We start from the raw sequence: 18,631 nt of genomic DNA, 5'->3' as shown, positions 1-18,631 counted from the left end.
GTGGAAATGTCACAACGAAAGCTATCTTCAACAAACAAAAATGCCTTTTTTGTCAAAAGTGGAGAAGAAGAAGGTAAACAGGTCTTGTCTGGGAAGCTGGCACCAGTGGGAGTGGGGGAAAATATAAGAAGAAGGTGTAGGAGGGTGAATATGGTAGAAATATTATGTACTCATGTATAGAAATGGAACAGTGAGACCTGTTGATTCCAGGAATGGGGGGAGGGAGGATAAAGGAGAATGACAGAGGGGGTGAATTCAATGAACTATGATATTGTAAGAACTTTGATAGATGTCACAATGTACCCCCAGTACAATAATAATATAATTTTCTTTTTTTTTAAACGAAACCAGACTGGGGGTGGGAGGGAGATGCCAACTTCCGGGATTTAAAAAACAAACCAAAAACAACTTGATGAAACTGGAGTTAAAGTTTCTATTAAATTCCAGTACACATGGGGGCATTTTGTAATGTTAAATATTCCCAGTCAAGAACATGTCTTTCCATATATGCGTGCATCATGCAGTGATCAAATCTGGTTTCCCTTTAACCACCCAATCCCACCCCAGAAATGAGTACCCTCTCAGCCTCTGTTGATGTGACTTCATGGCTCCCCCACCCCTTGCTTTGTGGTTGTCATGGGTAATGCTGTTAAATTACTTCACATTCCTGAAAGAACAGATTAAGTTGAAACATTTTTTGATACTTGGCTAGATTCAGTTTGATTCAATTTGTTTTAAAAGTAATTTTTGCAACAATTTTAATAAGTGAGAATTGTAGTTTCTTATGTATGCTGTATTCCTCAGGTTTTAGTAATTAAAGTTACAGTGGCTTCATAGCCTTATTGGGAGGCTTCCATCTGTTTGTATGACAGATTCATTGAAATAATGTCATAATGACCTTTCATTTAAGGTTAGATAAAATCTACCTAACCTGTCTATTCCTAATGTCATTTCCAATGTACATCTTTGATTGCCTTTGCAGTTTTACTGGTAATTTGCCTATTCAAAAGTTCCTCCTGCTAGGTTAGTCGGATGACTGACATTTGGTGATGGAATCACCAGAGTTTCAGGTTTATGGCCATAGGGGGCTGTATGTAGTGATCGTTTATGATTGTATCTTTTCTTCAGCTGTGAATAGGTCTCCTTTCATATTTCAGACCTTTTTATATTTTCTCATATTTATGTTTGTTTTATTTATTTTCAGTCTTTTCCATTTATGAATACTTTCTACTATTCTATTTTTAATCTTATTTCAGTTTTTAACTTAAGTATGTAGAAGAAATAAAGAAATAAAACAAAAAAAGAGTGTAGGCTCTTTGAGTTTGTTCTTTTTGTAATTCCTTAAGTGGGCAATGCTCTCTGTTTTTTCTTGTTTCTTTAATCATGGTGGCTTTGGATTTCTTCTGAACATGATAACTGATATGCAGTGCTCTCTTCAGCTGCTTTCTAGATATATTTTTTAATTTCCTTTTTGATTTCCTCTTTAACCCTAAACTTATTCAGGAGTGGGTTTCTTAATTTCTAAGTACATTGTATTTTCTTCTCACTTTTCTTTCTTCTTTGGTGCAGTGCTGAGGCTTGAACTTAGGGCCTGGCACTTGCTGGTTTGTTTCTGAGCTACACCCCTCACCCTCTTCACTTTTTTAAAATTTCTAACTTAATTGACCATGATCAGAGATGGTGGTCTGTCAGAGCCAGCAGTGGGACCATGCCTGTGTGATTTGGCATCTGGCCTCATTAAAGATTACATTCTTTCCCCCTCAATTCATAATTAAATACATATTGCTCTACTGTTATTTGAAAAGAAGATAATACAAAGTGACTATCTTCCTCTTCCCCCCACTTCCCAGGTAGTCCATTTCTTCCTACTTTAATGGGGTGAGACTTCTAGAGCTATTTCTCTGTCCTGAACCTAAGGTGAGACTTTGGAACCTTGCTCTCCTCCTCTTGAGCTCCTTTATTTTGCTGGAATCGGGTAGTACTTTTGGCTTTGGGCTGTTGCTAAAGTTTCCCTTATGGTGTGTCCCGTTTTCAGCATTCTGTTTGACTGTCCCTTTTCCAGAGTACCCACCAGTGCCTGTGTGAGTGAGGGAGCAGGTATGTGAGTGAGCCTTCTTACTCATCCAGCTTTCCTGACCTGTTCATTTCTCCCATATTGAGGCCTCTGTTCTGGTACATTTGTTGTTTTAAATATTTTCCACAGATGGGCTGTGTAGGTGATAAACTGAATTCTTGCATGTCAGCAAAGATGTTTTGCCCTTAAAACTGCTAAGCAAACTGGGGAGCTTTGGTTCACTTTTTGAGTATTCTATAGATGGCATTCTACTCCTTAACTTATAATTTCAGAGGAGAAGTCCAGTGCCAGTTTGATTTTTTTTTTCCTTATAAGTAGTATGTTCTCTCTGCCTCGAAGCTTTTACAGTTTTATGTTTATCTTCAAGGTAAGGAACTGTACAAGGATAACCGTGCATCTCTCTTTCTTATCCCCCTCCTGGAACTTTGCAACCCTTTATAGTCTGCAGGCTCCATTCTTTTTCCAGACCAGGGAAATCATCTTCTACTTGTTATTTAATTATTAGCTGTTCCTTTTTCATCATCTAGAACACCTGATGTGCTTAGTGAGCTCTACCTGACTATCCTCCAGGTCTCTCACCTTTTTTTCTTGTACATGCTGTCTCTATATTTTGCTGTCTTCTTGGGGATAGTTTTTCCATTTGGTCTGCCAGGCCACTAATTCACATCTCAGTAAGGAAGCATCTTCTGCCTTAGTATGTAGAAAGTCTCTTACATATGACCTGAATTGCTCTCTGGCTCTTGTGATCTTCAGTTTCATTGTCATTTGTCTCTTGGAGCAGTTGTATGTCATTGGGCATGTGCACTGTTTGTTCTGATTGACCTTCCACTGGGACTTTGAGGCATATTGTTGGTATACCATCTTCCTCATGGCACCTGTTGTTGGCTATGGAGTCTGAAGTGTCAATACTCTGCAGGTGGTGGAGGTCGGCCTGCCTTCTCCCTCTGGGCCAGTGGTGTCAAGGTAGGTGAGCCACCTGCCCTTTGCCTTCCCAGTTCTTCAACTCCAGGGACAGGGATTGCAGCCCACTTACCCCACTACTACTTGGCTTCCTGGGTTCCACACATGAGGGGTCCATATATTTCTTAGTCAATCTCATCTCAGTACCATGGCACTGTGTGTGTGTGTGTGTTGCTGGGAATCAAGCCCAGGGCCTTGCATACACTAGGCAAGCACTCTACCACTCAGCTACATCTCAGCTCCATCTGTGGCTTTTGATCCTTGCTCCAAAGGTTTCCAAAGCTAATATCCAAATAAAAGGGAGAGATTTCCATCCCAGTTTTTCAGCCTTATTTCCTACTTGTATGTCCATCTGCCCAAAGGCCTCTGCAGTTCCGACTCAGGATGTGCAGGTCAAGTAGAGAAAATAGTGTCTTTCAAATTGCCATTTCTCAGAATTCCCATCATCTTCTCATAGTTGCTAATGAATCAGCTGAGATTAAAGGATCCTCTCCTACCCCACCCCCTTTAGCTGGTACAGGGCCACTAACAGCTTCACTAGTCCTGGCTATACTTAGTCTGCTTGAATCAAATTAGACACCGAACTAACTAGATCTCAGAATCATATACTCCAGTTTCCCAGAATACAGGCTGGGTACTGCTGCACCCCAGTATGATTCATGTGGTACAAGGCTACATTGACTGCCATGGTGGGAAAAATGTTTTTTTGATTCTCTTTCAATTGTGATTATGACAAATAGTCTTGAATTTGGCCTTACTGTCGGTATCTTTGACACCTCTTACAATGCTTATTAAATTCCCATTTAACAAAAAAATGAATCTTGCTCAGAATCTTTGATAGGCTATAGTATGTGCTATGGTGTGGCTGATGGGAGTAAGTTGGGAGGGAAAATCAATAGTTCAGTGAGAGACCCTTTTTCTGCAGTGCCTCAGATAGAGGCATGTTAGTAGAGCTTCTGGGTCAGCAGTCCTAGTTCTGAGCCCTGGGGCATGCTAGTGTTTAGAGACCAGACTCCTTCCTCACGGCCAAGCAGTGCAGAAGGTACCTGTTTCACTTATTGACCATGTGCCTCTGCACTGGCTCTTTCAAAAGGTTTGCTTCTATCACCTAGGCCACTTCTTGGCAGCCAAGACCACATGATTGTCATTAATGTTCCATGTGTCTGAGCAAGCAGCACTTAAGAACAAATATAGACAGTGGCCAAATTTCTAGTTGTGCACAACCTTCTAGCTGGCCATGCATCATCTCAGATCCTTGGGGTGTGTGGTATTTGCCATTGAGGTTGCATACAAAGATGGAAGCAGGCTTTCATAGTGGCTCCACTGAATGTTCCAGATTCATTAAACCTGGCAAATTCCCAGCTGCTGCCCACATTTATCAAGATGGTAAAAAAAAAATGTTTTATTTCTTGCCAACATACTGGAAAGGTTTATTCTACCAGGAACATATGGCTAATGCCATTGACAAAAACACCATGGCTAGCAGGCCAGCCAACTAAGGACTATGGTCTGGTGAGGTCTGTGGATCTCTGGAGAACTCTGACCTTCCCCAAAGCAGGCAGACAAACCAAGGTCCCACCCAAGAAGGTGGGTCAATGTGTCCTGTTTTTCAAGAGAAGTCAGAAATCAATATCTTTTTGTGAAAATTCTTTTGATTTATAAACGTTTGGTTTAAGAAAGAAAAGGAGAGAGAAAGAGACAGAGAGAGAGAAAAGAAAGCTCAAAACCACTGCAGACCAAAAATGCATCTCCATATCTGGACTACAGATGACCAATATCCTCTGTTGTCATAGTGGACCCACTTCACTGCACTCACTACAAAATTGAGCCATCACTGGTAGAATGGCTCAAGCAGTAGAGTGTCTGCCTAGCAAGCATAAGGCTCTGAGTTCAAACCCAGCACCACCACCAAAAAAAAAAAAAAACAACCTAGGCTTGATAGAGTGAAGACTGTGAGAGGGCTTTGCCTCACATTCCAGCTCTGCTGCCTTCAGCTCTGAGACCTTGGCCAGGTAGTCAGCTAACCTCCTGAAGCTTCAGTTTTATCTGTAAAATGTGAATAAAAGCAATACTTTCTCCTGAGATTTGTTGTGAGGACTAAATAAAAAGCTACACACAAATGCCTAGCACAAAGTTGGAGTTTAATCAATAGGAAGTGCTATCATCATTGAATAATGTAGAAATGCTTAGAAACCCTAAAAGAAAAGGTATTTGCCCCTGCTATGGGTCTTGGCATCTCAGCTGAGTCAGAAGCCATGTTTCTGCCCTAGTGAAAGACAGCAGACCTAGACTGGGGTGGCTTCACTCTGTTCTCTTACTTTTTTTTTTTTTTTGTTCCTGAACATGAGGATAGTGGTAATATTCCTGAAGTCCTGGAACTTGCTGCTCAGGAAGAGATGTTGTGGGGACCCCATAGTGTCCCATAGGCTGGTGTCCAGAGACAAACATAGCTTTTGCTTTCCACACAGTATCCCTAATAGACCCTGACACATCCCTTGGGAAGCCCTGTCTGTCACTGAGCTCTCCCAGGATTGAAGGGTGCCCAGAAGGGAGAGGAAGATTTCCTTTACCTCCTTTGGGAGAGATACGACATTGGGGCTAGCTGTTGCTGGTGGGAAGAGTAGGGCAGAGAGAAGTTCTAGTGTGAAGTTAGACAGGAAAGCCCATGCAGCTCTGGCCTTTCAACCCTGTTGGTACTTCTTACCTGACTGTGAGCATTAGTCAAGGCTGCTCGTGTACATGGCCCTTTGTTCTTTGTGGAAAGTGCCACCAGCCACATACCTGGATTCATTGGCCCCAGAGTTTTGTGACAGGCTAGAAACAATAGACCCCACACTGGGAACCAGTGTATTTATTTATACGTTCTTGCATGACCAGTTGAAGAGTCTTAGGGACATTCTGTGATTAGTGGAAGTCAGCAAGTAGGAGCTGGGGCTGAGGTGATGCAAGAGTGGCATAAGAAGTGCAGCCTGGTTTCAGAGCATGACAGCACCACTTCAGAGAGGCTTGTGGGAACAGGAGCACATCCCTGAGGAAGGACTACAGCACAGCATGAAAGCCCCTCTTTGTGAGACAGTATGATCTGCACCCACCAGAGGCAAATGACATGCCTTGCACTGAGGAGGAATGGGGCAAATAGTTATGGAATTACATTTCATTCTTGGAATTCCTCACTATGCTAGAAAATCCTTCATCCCAGCATCCTCCTCCTTGACCACTCCTGCACACCATCTTGATGGACATGCACAAAGGCAAAAGAGCCTTTGGACAGGTGTCTCAGCAGAGCTGGCCATGTGGTATTAAGCAGACATGAGTGTGATAGTGATGGGGCAGGGATCTCCCCAGTCAGTCTTTACCTTTCCACTCATTCATGCCATCAGCAGCCATGCATCTAGTGCTGTTGCCAGAATAGGACAGACAGAGCTGGGAGTGGTCCACAGAAGGACCAGCTATGAAATTGGAAAACTGTTTAAAGAGAGAGAAGAATTTATAATTAAGGGACCAGTGTGGCAGTAGAAATTTTTCCAGTCAGTCAGTCAGAAGTCTTGTCTCTCACCAGCCTGTCTCCTTCCTCTAAAAGTGCTAGAGGTCATTGGTATTCCTTGAAAACCCTAATTTTCATAGTTAGGAGCACTAGCTCTTGAGAACTTCTGCACTAACTGTATGGCCCTAGAGAACCTCATGAACTTCCGGTGACCCCTTTCCTTATCTTCAGATTGGAGCAAGTGCAGGCCTTGCATAGCTTTTCCTGGGGCCAGTGCTAGGAGCTGAGGTTCAAACACATCTGCCTTGGAGAGCTGTTGGAGGAAAAGAGGCCTGAAAGTCTATGTGATCCTCAGCACAGTGCCACCCCCTGAAGATGTGGACAGATGCTGGCCACTGCTGTGCTTCTGTATCCAGCTCTCACAGGTCCAGTACTGGGAGGCCCTGCACAATGAGTACTTTTTCTTTTCCCTCTACCTAAAACCACATGAGGGGAGTCTGACAGAGTAGACAGGATACAGTTGGAGAGGCCTCCTCATATTGCTTATCTTCCACATGAACCTCTCTCAGGCTCCATTCCCATTCACAGTCCTTCTGCTGCCAGCTACCAGCCATGGGCCCAGAAGCAGCCTGCCTCTCAGCAGAGGTCAGAGACTAGGGAGGGGCCACCTGTTGGCACCACAGACTGACAGTAGAGCCATGAACTGATTTCCAATTTCCATGGCAAAACAGGCTGAAGGGGTCCTCCATAAGGTCTGCTACCCCTACAGCCAGTGTGTGTTTGTGTCCTTGACAGCCAGAGCATATGCCCCACCTGAGCATCCCTAGAGAGGGGAATCAATGTGGCAGCCCACAAAGTGTTTTTTGTGGACTTTCTGTTTTGGAGCATTACCATACGATCTTGGTTATTAACAAGGAGCTTCTATCTGCTTGAGAAAAGCTGGGTGGGAAACCCAGGAGACCACAGCAGGGCTATTTAAATCCACCACACAGAATGGCATCTTCTCTGGGCCACATCCATCACCTGGAAAGGAAGGTTGGCAGGACTGGGTTTGGCTGTGTCTATGTGACAAGGTTTCTCTTGGTTTAGCATGACAAACCCTTACCTGGAATTCTCCCTTTCTCTCTTTCAAAGGCCTGACAAACACAAAGGAAGCCAGAAAAATGTGGCTCACTTCAGTGTTAAAGAGGCCTGGAGCCTGGCTGAGTGGGGACATGGCCCTCTTTGTCCAGTGAGAGTTAGTGTGGCAACTGACAATGCTGTTTGTGTTACCCTGGAGAGGAATGTGCATTCAGACTTGCTTTTGGCAAACTTCTCCACAAGCATTTTCACCAGAGAGCATGAGAAAGCATAATTTCCGTCAAGAAGCCCCTGTTGGGGGTGATCTGTTCTTATTGCCTTGAATTCTCCTGGTTGGGAGCTAAGAAGAGTACCTTTTGTTTGCCTCTTTGTTTGAGAGCAAACACATCTAAAATGGTCTACTCTTCGGGCAGTGCCTAGAAGGCTGTGGTGAATCTCCAAGCTATCTGCAGCTTGCCAAGCAAACTGAACCCAGAACAGGGTATTCTTTTCATGCCCCTTTGTCACTACAGGTTGTTGGTGGTGTTTTGGTGTCCTTTTCCTTTTCTGCATCATGTGGTAAGTAGGAGAAAAACATGTCCTCATTTAAAAAAAAAAGGAAGGGAAAAACCAAGAGCCAGTGTAAAATATTTTCCAAGCTTCCTAGGTCTGGTCTGGGTCTGTCACCTAGAAGGGAAATGGGAGGGAATTTGCTGAAGTCTTTGGGGTGGGCAAGCACAGTCAGTGCTCTGGGAGCTGCTGATACGTGAAAGGCCTATAAGAGGAAGTTCCTCCCGCCTGCCTGCTGTAAGGTGAGTATGGAGCAGGTGCCGTTCTCCAGTCTCAGAGCCCGCAGAGCTCTCGGAAACCATGCATTCATGCAAGTCTATATGGCTAGTCCACCTTCCAAAGAAACTTCTAGGGCTGGGCAGCTTCTCTTCTTTCACAAAGACTCCTAGTGACTAAGAACAGATTACCTGCCCCCCAGGCAACTTAAATATGTTGGCTCATGTAACCTAGTAGCCAAGGGATGTCCTAGCTATTGTCATGGCTTGATCCAGGGTGTGCTGCACTGACTGACTAGACTTGGGTCAGGGACAGATTCACTTCTGGAACTTAGACTCTGAGTGGGAAGAGTCTTCAAAATGCAGTTGAGGTTCTGTCTTGAAAGCAAAAGAACAAAAGCTGGGCAAGCAAGAACATCTGTCCACTACAGCTCTGGTTTGCCATTTACAGAATCCATCCTCATTTATGGGCATGTTCTGCAGTGAGTCACTACCATGCCCCACAGGGTAGTGAGCAGCCAGGGAAGCCCAGAGAGGAGCCCTCCCACAGACTTGGAGTCCCACCTGGTCCACTCTGATGATGGAGCCTTCTGAATGTGTCAGAAGGGAGGTGTTTTAGGTGACGTGGATTTGTAAAAGCCTATCTATGAGCTCCGTGCCAAGTACAGCAGGCTCTGTGACCTCTCCTGTCTTGCCTGTGGTTCACAAGAATGCATCCAGGTCTTATGAGCAGGGAATATAAATAATGAACAAGCACACCATAAGCAGGAAAAGCAAGAAGACTTTTTTTCTCAAAGACTGAGCCACATGGGTAGAGCCCTACAACCTTGTGCATTTTTCACAAAATAAGATTTTTAAGAAGCTATACAAACTGACTCCTGAAGCACAATATTGTTCACACTTTAGGCATCATGTCCTAATAAGAGCACTTCCCTTCCTCATGTCAGCAACAGAAGAAAGGGCAATCCAGCAGCTGCCCTAAGCAGGCAGATAGCAAACTGGAGCGTTATTTAGATTCAACCAATAAAATAGACATTGAGCCACTTTGCCTCCTCAAGGGCCTTTTACTGTTTAAAGAAAGCTCATGTCTTTACATAAGACATTGCGAAAAGGACTCCATATTCATAAAACTCTCTGCCATGTCTTTGCTACATAACCAATAAATGTAACAGTTGGTTTTCAAAAATCAGGTCTAAATTTTTCCAGAAGTAAGCACGGAGGGGACATCATCATTTGCTGTATGTCCTGACCCTGAGAAACCCTGTAATGACCCAAAGATGTCAGGGGTGAGGGGCTGGGGTCATGAAGGCAAATGAGGGAGTGACACTACTTAATGTCATCAAGAAAAGGGCCACAGATTCTGGGCCCTGAGAGGGATGACCACCGGACACTCAAGGTGGAGACAGGATTGACAGGTGGGAGTGTGAGGTAGAGGGTAGTGGGAAGAGATCTGTGTTCATCCTGGCTCACTACTTACTGAAAGACTACCTACCTTCACAGAAAGGAATTAGTTATAGATGGAATCATCATTGTAGAACTGAAGAGGTCCTACTTCTGTTACATTCGGCATTCAACCAACATTTACAGATGATTCACTATGCACTGGAGATGATCATCAGTAGGAAGACAGACAAGGTTCCCACCTCATGGGCTTGGGGCAACATGTAGGAAAGCAGATATAGCAGGTTAGGACATTTCCCAAGTAAAAAGAGTGAGCAAACTGTCCACCAGCCTGTGGTCATGGCTCCCCCCAGCTGATAGGATTGTTGATAGCTGGTGTTTTCCTTCTCTTTTGCTCAACTGTGTGGGTTGGAATCTGTAAGTATTCCAAGAGCAGACCTTCAGTCAGTACTGAAGTCAGGGTAGAGAAGGAAGAGCTAAAGAGATCCTCAATAGAGCAGAGCAAACACAGGTGAATTTTTTTTTTATCTTAGTAGGTGAGTGTTTGTTTTAATGTGTAGTTAAGACAAATATAACAAGTTTTATTTGTTTGCTGCCTTCTCTGACCTCATCCCCCTACTCTCTTTGTCATTTACTCCATTGTATCAGTCCAGCTTCTTGCCATTCTTCCAGTATACAAGATAACTCTGGGATCTTTGTACTTGTTCTCTGCCTGAACCATTTTTTCTTGTGTATGTGTAAGATCTGCAACTTGTCTCTCAGACCTCATCTTTGTATGTCACCTCCTGACTCTTCCCCCCACTATACCAATGTATCTATTTTATGTTTACTACCCTATAATATTTATTTACTTGCTTCTTTTTATTTTCTGTTTCCATATTATGCTGAGTCCTTTGGAGACAGGGCCTATCTGGTCTCCTGGGACTGTGTGGACAGCACTAGCACACAGTGGACAGTTCCATCAGGTAAGGAAGGGAAGAAGCCACTAGCACAGGAATGAAGAAGGTTTGCCAGTTAGAAACTGATTCTTGTGCCTGGAGCTTCTGATTCCCATTCAGGGCCTCCAGGTCTCAGTGCCTCTGCTGTCTTGGGATTCAGGAAATCAGAAATCAAGGCCCCAGCATTATTGCTTTGCAAAACACTGCTGCCCAGTCAGTAGTCTCTTTGCCAGTCCTTCTACACATAGATACCCTTTGGCCCCCCAAGACCCCATTCAGTTGCGTCCAGGCACTGAGTGGGAGGAGCCTATGGCTAAGGAAACAACACCAGTGTCTGGCCCTGCTTTTGGCACTGACTCATCTGTGGCTTTTAGATAACAAGAGCAGCTGGCCTTAATTGGGCACAGTTGTGTGCCAGACACTCCTCACATCTTATTTAATACTACCAGCAGCCCTTAACAGGCAGAGTTCTTGTACCCATTTTACAGAGGAAAGACCTGGACCCAGAGTGCCTAGTTTACACTGTTAATGAATGGAACAGTCAGGGTGTGTTTAAGTCTTAACAGGTGCTCAATATGTACTTGTAGAATGAGTGAGTGAGTGAGTGGATGAGTGGTGTACTCTAAAGGGTTTGGCTTCTGCAGTTCCCAGAAACTCCTACCACTCACCCATCCCCATAGCCTGCCCACACCTCCTGCCATGTGGAGCACTGTAGACCTCCGCTTAGTCCTCAGTCTTGGTAGACCCAAGTCAGAGACCAGGCCTTTCCTACAGATTTCAAACCAAACTGGCCACCAACAAAAACAAATACAAGAACAATGTCAGTGAAAGCTCCTACAGGGAGAAGTCAGGGAGGGACTCAGGCAGCGCCATCTCTGCCCTTCTTGGTTGCCTCCCCTGTGGTGAGCCTTCCTCCAGGCTGATCTGCTGCTTAAGCCTCCCTCAGGAAGGAGCATCAGACCCATGCTGGTGCCACTTCCAGAGCAACCTCCTGCCGGGGCCACCTGGAGCACATGCACTGCCTCCATTCACTCAGCACCCATTTCCCCAGTGCCCCAATTGGGCTCTGGAAGATTCAGGAGACCCCCACTTTTGCATGTGCCCTGCCTAGTCTGGAAGGCTTACTCTCTATCAGTGCTGCTCCCCAGAGGCTGGCCCTGCCCTGAACATAAGCTTTCAGGTTGACCCCCACTGTGATTTAAATAACACCTGAGAAATTCCTTATTTAGCATCTATCTCCCTGTACAGTGCCAGCTTCATCATGGTAGGGATGTGTTTGTTGGTTCACTTTTGAATCTTCAGGCTTGACACATTGCCTGACACATAGTAGGTACCCAGATAAGAGATAAAAAAATTACTTAGAATGAATTAATGAGGTGCTCATAGAATGCCCCCAGTAAGCCCCTAGATTATAGGGAGCATCTAAGACAGAAGGGAGACATTTCTGTTTGCATTTGGCTTGCTGTGTTTCTCACCTGGGATCACCCATCACCTCCTCTGCCCCAGGGGAGCACCAAGGGACATCAGAGTCCTGTGACACAGTGGAAAGTTCTCTGGGGATTTTGTCCTACTCTGCCACAAACTAACTGTGTCCCCATGGGCAAGTCTCTTCTCTCTAAGTCAATTTTCCCTGTGGAAAATGTGCTTCTGTGTGGGCTCTAAGCAGGATCATTGCTCTGGCCCAGGTAGGGGGCGTCATGGCAGGAGCAAAAGCTTTGTTATCAGACAGACTTGACTTGGTGGCTCAGCAGGTCATGAGGGGCTTCCTGCACCCCCTTGATTCACCACACCCAGGGTGATATCATCTAGCATCATGGTCATAAGATAGCTGCTAAGGCTCCAGCATTTACTTTCTCATACAACCACATAAGCAAGGAATGGCTGTAAGGGATTAGCCTGTCGGGGTGGGGTGAGGAAAAGAAAGCTGTTTCCAAAGGTTGGCATTTTGGGACCAGGAAGGATAATTCTTTCTTAGAGGCATTTCTAGCTGCTCCCTACAGTCTTACTGGCTTGAACCAGATCATGTGACCTTTCTGAGCTGCAAGGCAGGCAGGAGAAGGCAGTGGTTGGTGGCACACTGCTAACACGCACACCCTGCGGTTTCCCTCGGCAAATGCCACTTTACACTCCCTCAACTTCTACTTTATCAACACTGACCGAGAGTCCCCAGAAGGCAGGGAACTGGTTTCATGGGACTGGCAGTGCAGTAGGACCTCAGACCAGGACAGGCAAATGAGGTATAAGGAGACTCCAGCTAATTACGGCTTATACTTCCACACTTCCATACTCTGGTCCTCTCCTGGTCAGAATGATCCTTATGTTAAACATATTTCCATTGGAAATGATTTGTTCTTCAGATAACAAATGCATCTTTTAAAAATGAAACAAAGAAGAAAGTTAACAAAGCACAAATGCCACCAAAAGTGATGACTGCTATATTTATTCTATTACGGGTTCGCCCATATCTCTTCTCTTTTATTCTCCTCCCTCTACTCAGCCTCCACCACAACCACCACCACACCTGCCACAACCAGTTTTATAAATATGGCTGCATAGGACATATATTATACTGTACCCAGCACTTTTACTTTATGCTACTGTCCAGATCCATGTCTAATGGGTTCTGTGCTTGCACATGGTTCATTAACTTTCTGGCATCTTACTGTTCACTGTTTGATTACAAATGTGTTCTGTGAGGCCAGGCTGATGAGTGCCTACCTCCTCCTGGGAGGGCCATGGCTCCAGTGCCACTTTCTCACTACTCATTGGATCTCCCAGATAACAGGACACCATTGTCAGTACTCACAGGAGCAAAGCACAGAGCCCTGACCCTGTCCTGGGCAGCCATCATCATATGAACCTCCACCTGTGTTCACACACACCTCAGAATATCTTTAAGATGGCCCCGAAATGGGAAATTCAGCTCCTCAACCAGTGAATGCTCCTGAGATGTTCACTCAATAAATGAGCAGAGCCCCCTCTCAGTCCAGAGTTTCCCTTCTGCCACCCTAGCTCCCCTAATCTATCCAAGCATGGATCCTTCCTTCTCCTTTTCCTGGGAGGTAGAGGTCCTCCCAGTGCTTCCCACCTTCCCACCCCATGGATCTGCTTCACATCCTCTCCCTACAGAAGATAGACAGGGAACACCCTACCCACTACCCTTTCCCCTCACCCACATCCAGATATAACATAATAACAGTAGATGACACTGAGGGAGTTCTGGTTAGGCCAGGCATTCTCTCATACTTACATTCATTCTGTTGGCCCTGACCAGGACCCTTTGAGCTACTGTTCCTGAGCTTATCTCTAGGGAGCAGGTGAGGAGACTGACGCACCAAACACTTAGAGAAATCACTCCATCACACAGCTAGTGCCTGCCTCTAGAACCCATCCCACAATGTGAATTATGAAGGGATTACAGTGGAGGGTGGAGTGACCATCCCATCGTGGTGGAAAGGAGCATTCAGTCCAGCCTTTCAGTGAGTGAACAATCCTGTGTCCTGGCACTGTAGGGCCTGTGTGTTCATTAATTGCCAGAAATCTATGAGAAAACTGTGTGTTACTTATTTGCCATGACCTCAGAGGGCACTATGATTCAGAAGAGAACAGATGCTGGGCCAGACGATTGTCCAAGGTCCCTTCCCACTTCTAAACCTGTGGTTCTGTGGCCATATGAGGCCACTGTGCATAGGGAGTCTTCCTGCAGCTGAGAGCAGCCCTGCACTGAGGGGGGGAGCAGAGAGTGAGAGCCTGAATCTGAGTCTCTTGCAGGGTCCACAAGGTAGCAAAGAGAGGAGTGAAGTGTGGGGAGGGTGAAGGTTCTTCCTCCACTGCCTCTTCCTAGAAAGCTGAGACCTGCTTCAGTGGGCATGGCTGCCACCTTTCCTCTATTCCCATTTCTACTTGAGAGCTGTTTGCTCAGCAGCATTGCCAACTTTCCAGAGTTCAGCTGACAGTTCATGTCCAAAGTCAAATGCCCAGGGCTCACAGTCTGTCCTCATCTGGGCAGACTCCCGCCCATGGATCTTCTGATCTGGTAGTGAGGAGCACCTCTCAGGGTCCCTGAGTTTTGGATGGGCACCAGTGAGAACTAGCTTGGTCTCCTTTTGATACTCTATCTCTGCAGGTGTAAGAAATCTGATGGATCCTCACCCCAAAATACACACACACACACACACACACACACACACACACTGTCTCTCTCTCTCTCTCTCTCTCTCTCTCTCTCTCTCTCTCTCTCTCTAGCCTGCCTCCCTCGGTGAGCTCTTTGGATGGGGCAAGCCTTGTGCATCTGTGTATTCCTGGCTCATGTAATGGTGTTCCACCTCCATGAGAGCCCAGTCCTATGCCAGGGTGTAAGGGGAGGAAGAGCAGAGATGGGTAGAGTACCAAGGGCTGACAGACTGATAGTACAAAGAACAAGTCTACTAGAAGATGATGTATGATTATTGTTGCTATGAAGGTACAAAATGTTTTGATCATGACTATTGGTTCTGAGTGACAAAAACCCAAGTCACATTAGCTTAAACAAAAATAAGGGCATGATTTGAAATAGGGATGGCTTCAAGTGTGTTTGGATCCAGAGGCCCTCATGGTATCTCTCAGACTTAGCTCCATCTGGTGCTGCTGCAGTGAGATGCCACTGGCTGTTGCTAAGTTTTCTCCTGGAGCCTCACTCTTGCTTTCAAACCTTGGCCTTGCCACCTCCAGGACTCAGACCTGGACCATCACATAAGACTGAACTCCCCTGGGTTGCATCTCCAACCCAAACCCAGGGCCGCCTTTCCTTGCCCAATCCTCCAGATACTGGACAGATACTTCAGAGGGAGTGCTGATGCTCACATGTGTGTGCAATCCCGGGAGCCTCTGAGATCTGGATGCAGGGGCCCAGGGTGGAGGAAACAGCCTTGCCTCTCAGCATCTTCCCTCTAGCAGGCCATTAGCAGGCCTTAGATGCTACTCTGCTACTTACCAGCTGACCTCTCTAAGCTTAGTTTCCTCAACTATAAAGAGAAGGTGATAATTGTTATCTCCCAGTGTTTTTTTGAAAATTAGATAAAATATAACAGGTGAAGCAGTTAGCCTCAAAGACCAGCTGCTATTGTAGGAGAAATGGAGCTAATTCTATTTGGAGAGTTTTGACTTTAGAATGAGGATGCTATCCCTAGTAGCTACCATTTGTTTTATCCTCACTATATGGTTCTCACAACAGCTTTTTGCAGATGAGGAATCCCATCTGCTGAGAGGGTTTACCAGAGACATTGACAGAGCTTATCAGCAACAGATACAGGTTGGTTCCAGCCTGGCTATTGCCTAAGCACTAACCACTGCTCTGCTCTGCTTCTCTAGAATGATGTGGGGAGATAGAAAAATGGGGCCTTATTTGATACTTTTAAGGGTATGTGCCTCAACTCAACTGCTGGGACGGGTGGGATATGAGGAATGAAAAAATGCCAAGGAATGTTTTACACTGTAACATCCAGTGTTTGTCTCTGAGTGGTAAGGTTGTGAATGCTGTTTCTTCTTTTTCTGTATAGTACAAAATAAATACTTATTATTTTGTAGTGGGGGGAGGGAGGATATAAAATATCACCCTGATTCAGCAAGCCCAACTTTAAGCTAATAATAAACCAGTTTGAACAAGTTACAGGACTACTAATCATATGAAATGAAGCTTCATTCTTTCCTGTCACCCCAGGCACCAGCTGACACCTGGCAGCAATATTCCACCTAGTTCAAGGTACGGGTTGAGGTGTGGTAGAAAGGATTGTGAACTTGAAGATTGTGTCTGGTCCTGGCTCTGGTGCTTACCTGCTGAGAGATGTTGGGCCAATTACTTAATATCTTAGCCTCAGTTTCCACTTCTATCAAATAATAAAAACCTACCCTTCCTATCTTACTAGGTGAGTGTAAAGATGAATGACATTAATAAGTGTGGAAAATGATAGTCCTAGTAGTCCCCTGGTCAAGAGAATCTTCCTAGGAGGGTGGCAGGGTCCAAACTAGAGCCCTGGGGACTCCACTCTGGCTTCTGGGACAGCACATCACACATGAGACCAGCAGATCCTCTCAAGTCAGCCAGGGCCCTGCCTTCCCAGGGGAGTCTGGTAATGGAGTCTCCGTGACAGTTACTTTTCTTTTACTGTTGCTCTAGAGTTTACAATGTATGTCTTGACTTACCACACTTCACTTTCAAGTCATATGCCATTATTTTTATATGAGTCTTTATCTTTTGTGCTGTTATTATCTAAATTTTATAGACATTATGAGCATAATGTATGTTCAGCCTTTTTCCTCTTCATCTCCACTTGGATAGCTTTTGTTGCTATGTCTTCAAGTTCACCATCTTCTGGATATCTGATCTGTTGTTAATCCCATCCAATGAGATTTTTACTTCAGCTTTTGTATTCTCATCTCTTTTTATACTTCCATTTATCTCCTAATTACATCCATGATTTCCTTTAGTTTCTTTGAAAATACTTAAAATAGATATTTTCCCATCTTTATTTGTTAATTCTATCATACCTGTCACTTCCAATCTCCTTTCTGTTAACTAATTTTTCTCTGAGCTGTGGGTTTATACTTTACTACTCCTTTGCATAGGCAGGAATTTTTTTATTGGATGGTAATATGGTGAATATCATATTTTTCACTGTCTGGGTTCTTTTGTTCTCATTTAAAAAGTGTCGACTTTATTCTGTGAGTTCTTTGTGGGCTACCTTGGTTTTTGCTTGTTTGTTTGTTCATTTTGTTTGTTTTTATTTTTTGTTTCTTTTCCAGGCTTGCCATTTAGTGTTGCCAGGGTCTGCCTCAGGGAGCCATTAGGGTATTTAGCCCTATTGCTCTGGCATGAACCTTTTGGGGTCTCTGCTGAATGCTCCAGTATTCCCCAAGGGGTTCTCCATTCTGGCCGATCAGAACCTGCATATCTCCCAGCCTTGGAGAAGTGCTGAAAAGTGTCCAGTCTATAAGCCTACTGAAGCTCATTCTTTCTCTGGTAGTTATTTATTGACCATCTTGTAGACTCTTGCCTGTTCAGTGAAAGACCTGTGCGGACCCTTGAAGATACCTAGAGCTCTTTCTCTCTGCAGTTTCCTCTCAGTTCCAGCCACCTCTGACCTCTGATCTCTGCCTCTGCAGCTCAGTGAGCCATGGAACTCTGCTGGGGCTCCTCCCTGCCCGCACTATGCTTTGGTCAGCACTTTTAGTTAGAAAGCCCAGGCAATTACAGGGCTCACCTCCTTCATTCCCTTTTCCTAAGGTCACAGCTCTGCACTAGCTATTGTCCAGGGCCTGAAAATATTGTTTCCTACACTCTTAGTTTTCTGACTGTACAGTGAGCACAAGCAATTCCCTGTGAGACCTCTCTGGGATAGTACACCTATTTGCTGGACTGGTTATGGACACCTCAAGAGATTTTTGTAAAAAGAAACTTAGGGCTAACCAAAGTCCACAAAAAGTCAATATGGTCACTCTGATCTGCTTCTTAGAGAAACTCAGGACAAAGACTCACAAGCCCCGTGTCAAGTTTAATTTTGCAACTGATGACTGGACGAGTAAAATGTATCATGTCAGTAATAAAAAAGAACAAGCTACTGAAACATGCTACAACATAGACAGATCTTGAAAAGAGTATGTTAACTGAAAGAACCAGTCACAAGCATCCATATATTGTATGATTTCATTTATATGAACTGTTCAGAATAGACAAATATATAAAACAGTGTAGATTAATGGTTGCTTAGAGTTGGAATGGGGGGAAGGAGTGACTGCTGATTGGTACAGGGTCCTTGGTAGGGGGAGACAAATCTGTTCTAAAATTGGATTGCAGTGATAGTAGCCCAACATTGTGAATATACTTAAAACATCCAAGTGGGTGGGCTGTCTGGTATGGGAATTATATCTCAATAAAGCTGTTTTTTTCAAACTG

General features: G+C 44.8%; 1 protein-coding gene across 4 annotated transcripts in view; it reads left to right on the top strand.

The window, feature by feature from the left end:
- Positions 1-18,631, top strand: part of Gnao1 (G protein subunit alpha o1) — a 153,965-nt gene that overhangs the window by 60,371 nt on the left and 74,963 nt on the right. The window lies entirely within an intron of this gene.

This window comes from Castor canadensis, chromosome 15 (assembly GCF_047511655.1).
Source record: "Castor canadensis chromosome 15, mCasCan1.hap1v2, whole genome shotgun sequence".
Classification (NCBI taxonomy): domain Eukaryota; kingdom Metazoa; phylum Chordata; class Mammalia; order Rodentia; family Castoridae; genus Castor; species Castor canadensis.
The sequence above is the reverse complement of the archived record's forward strand: the minus strand, read 5'-3'. Positions and strand labels throughout refer to the sequence as shown.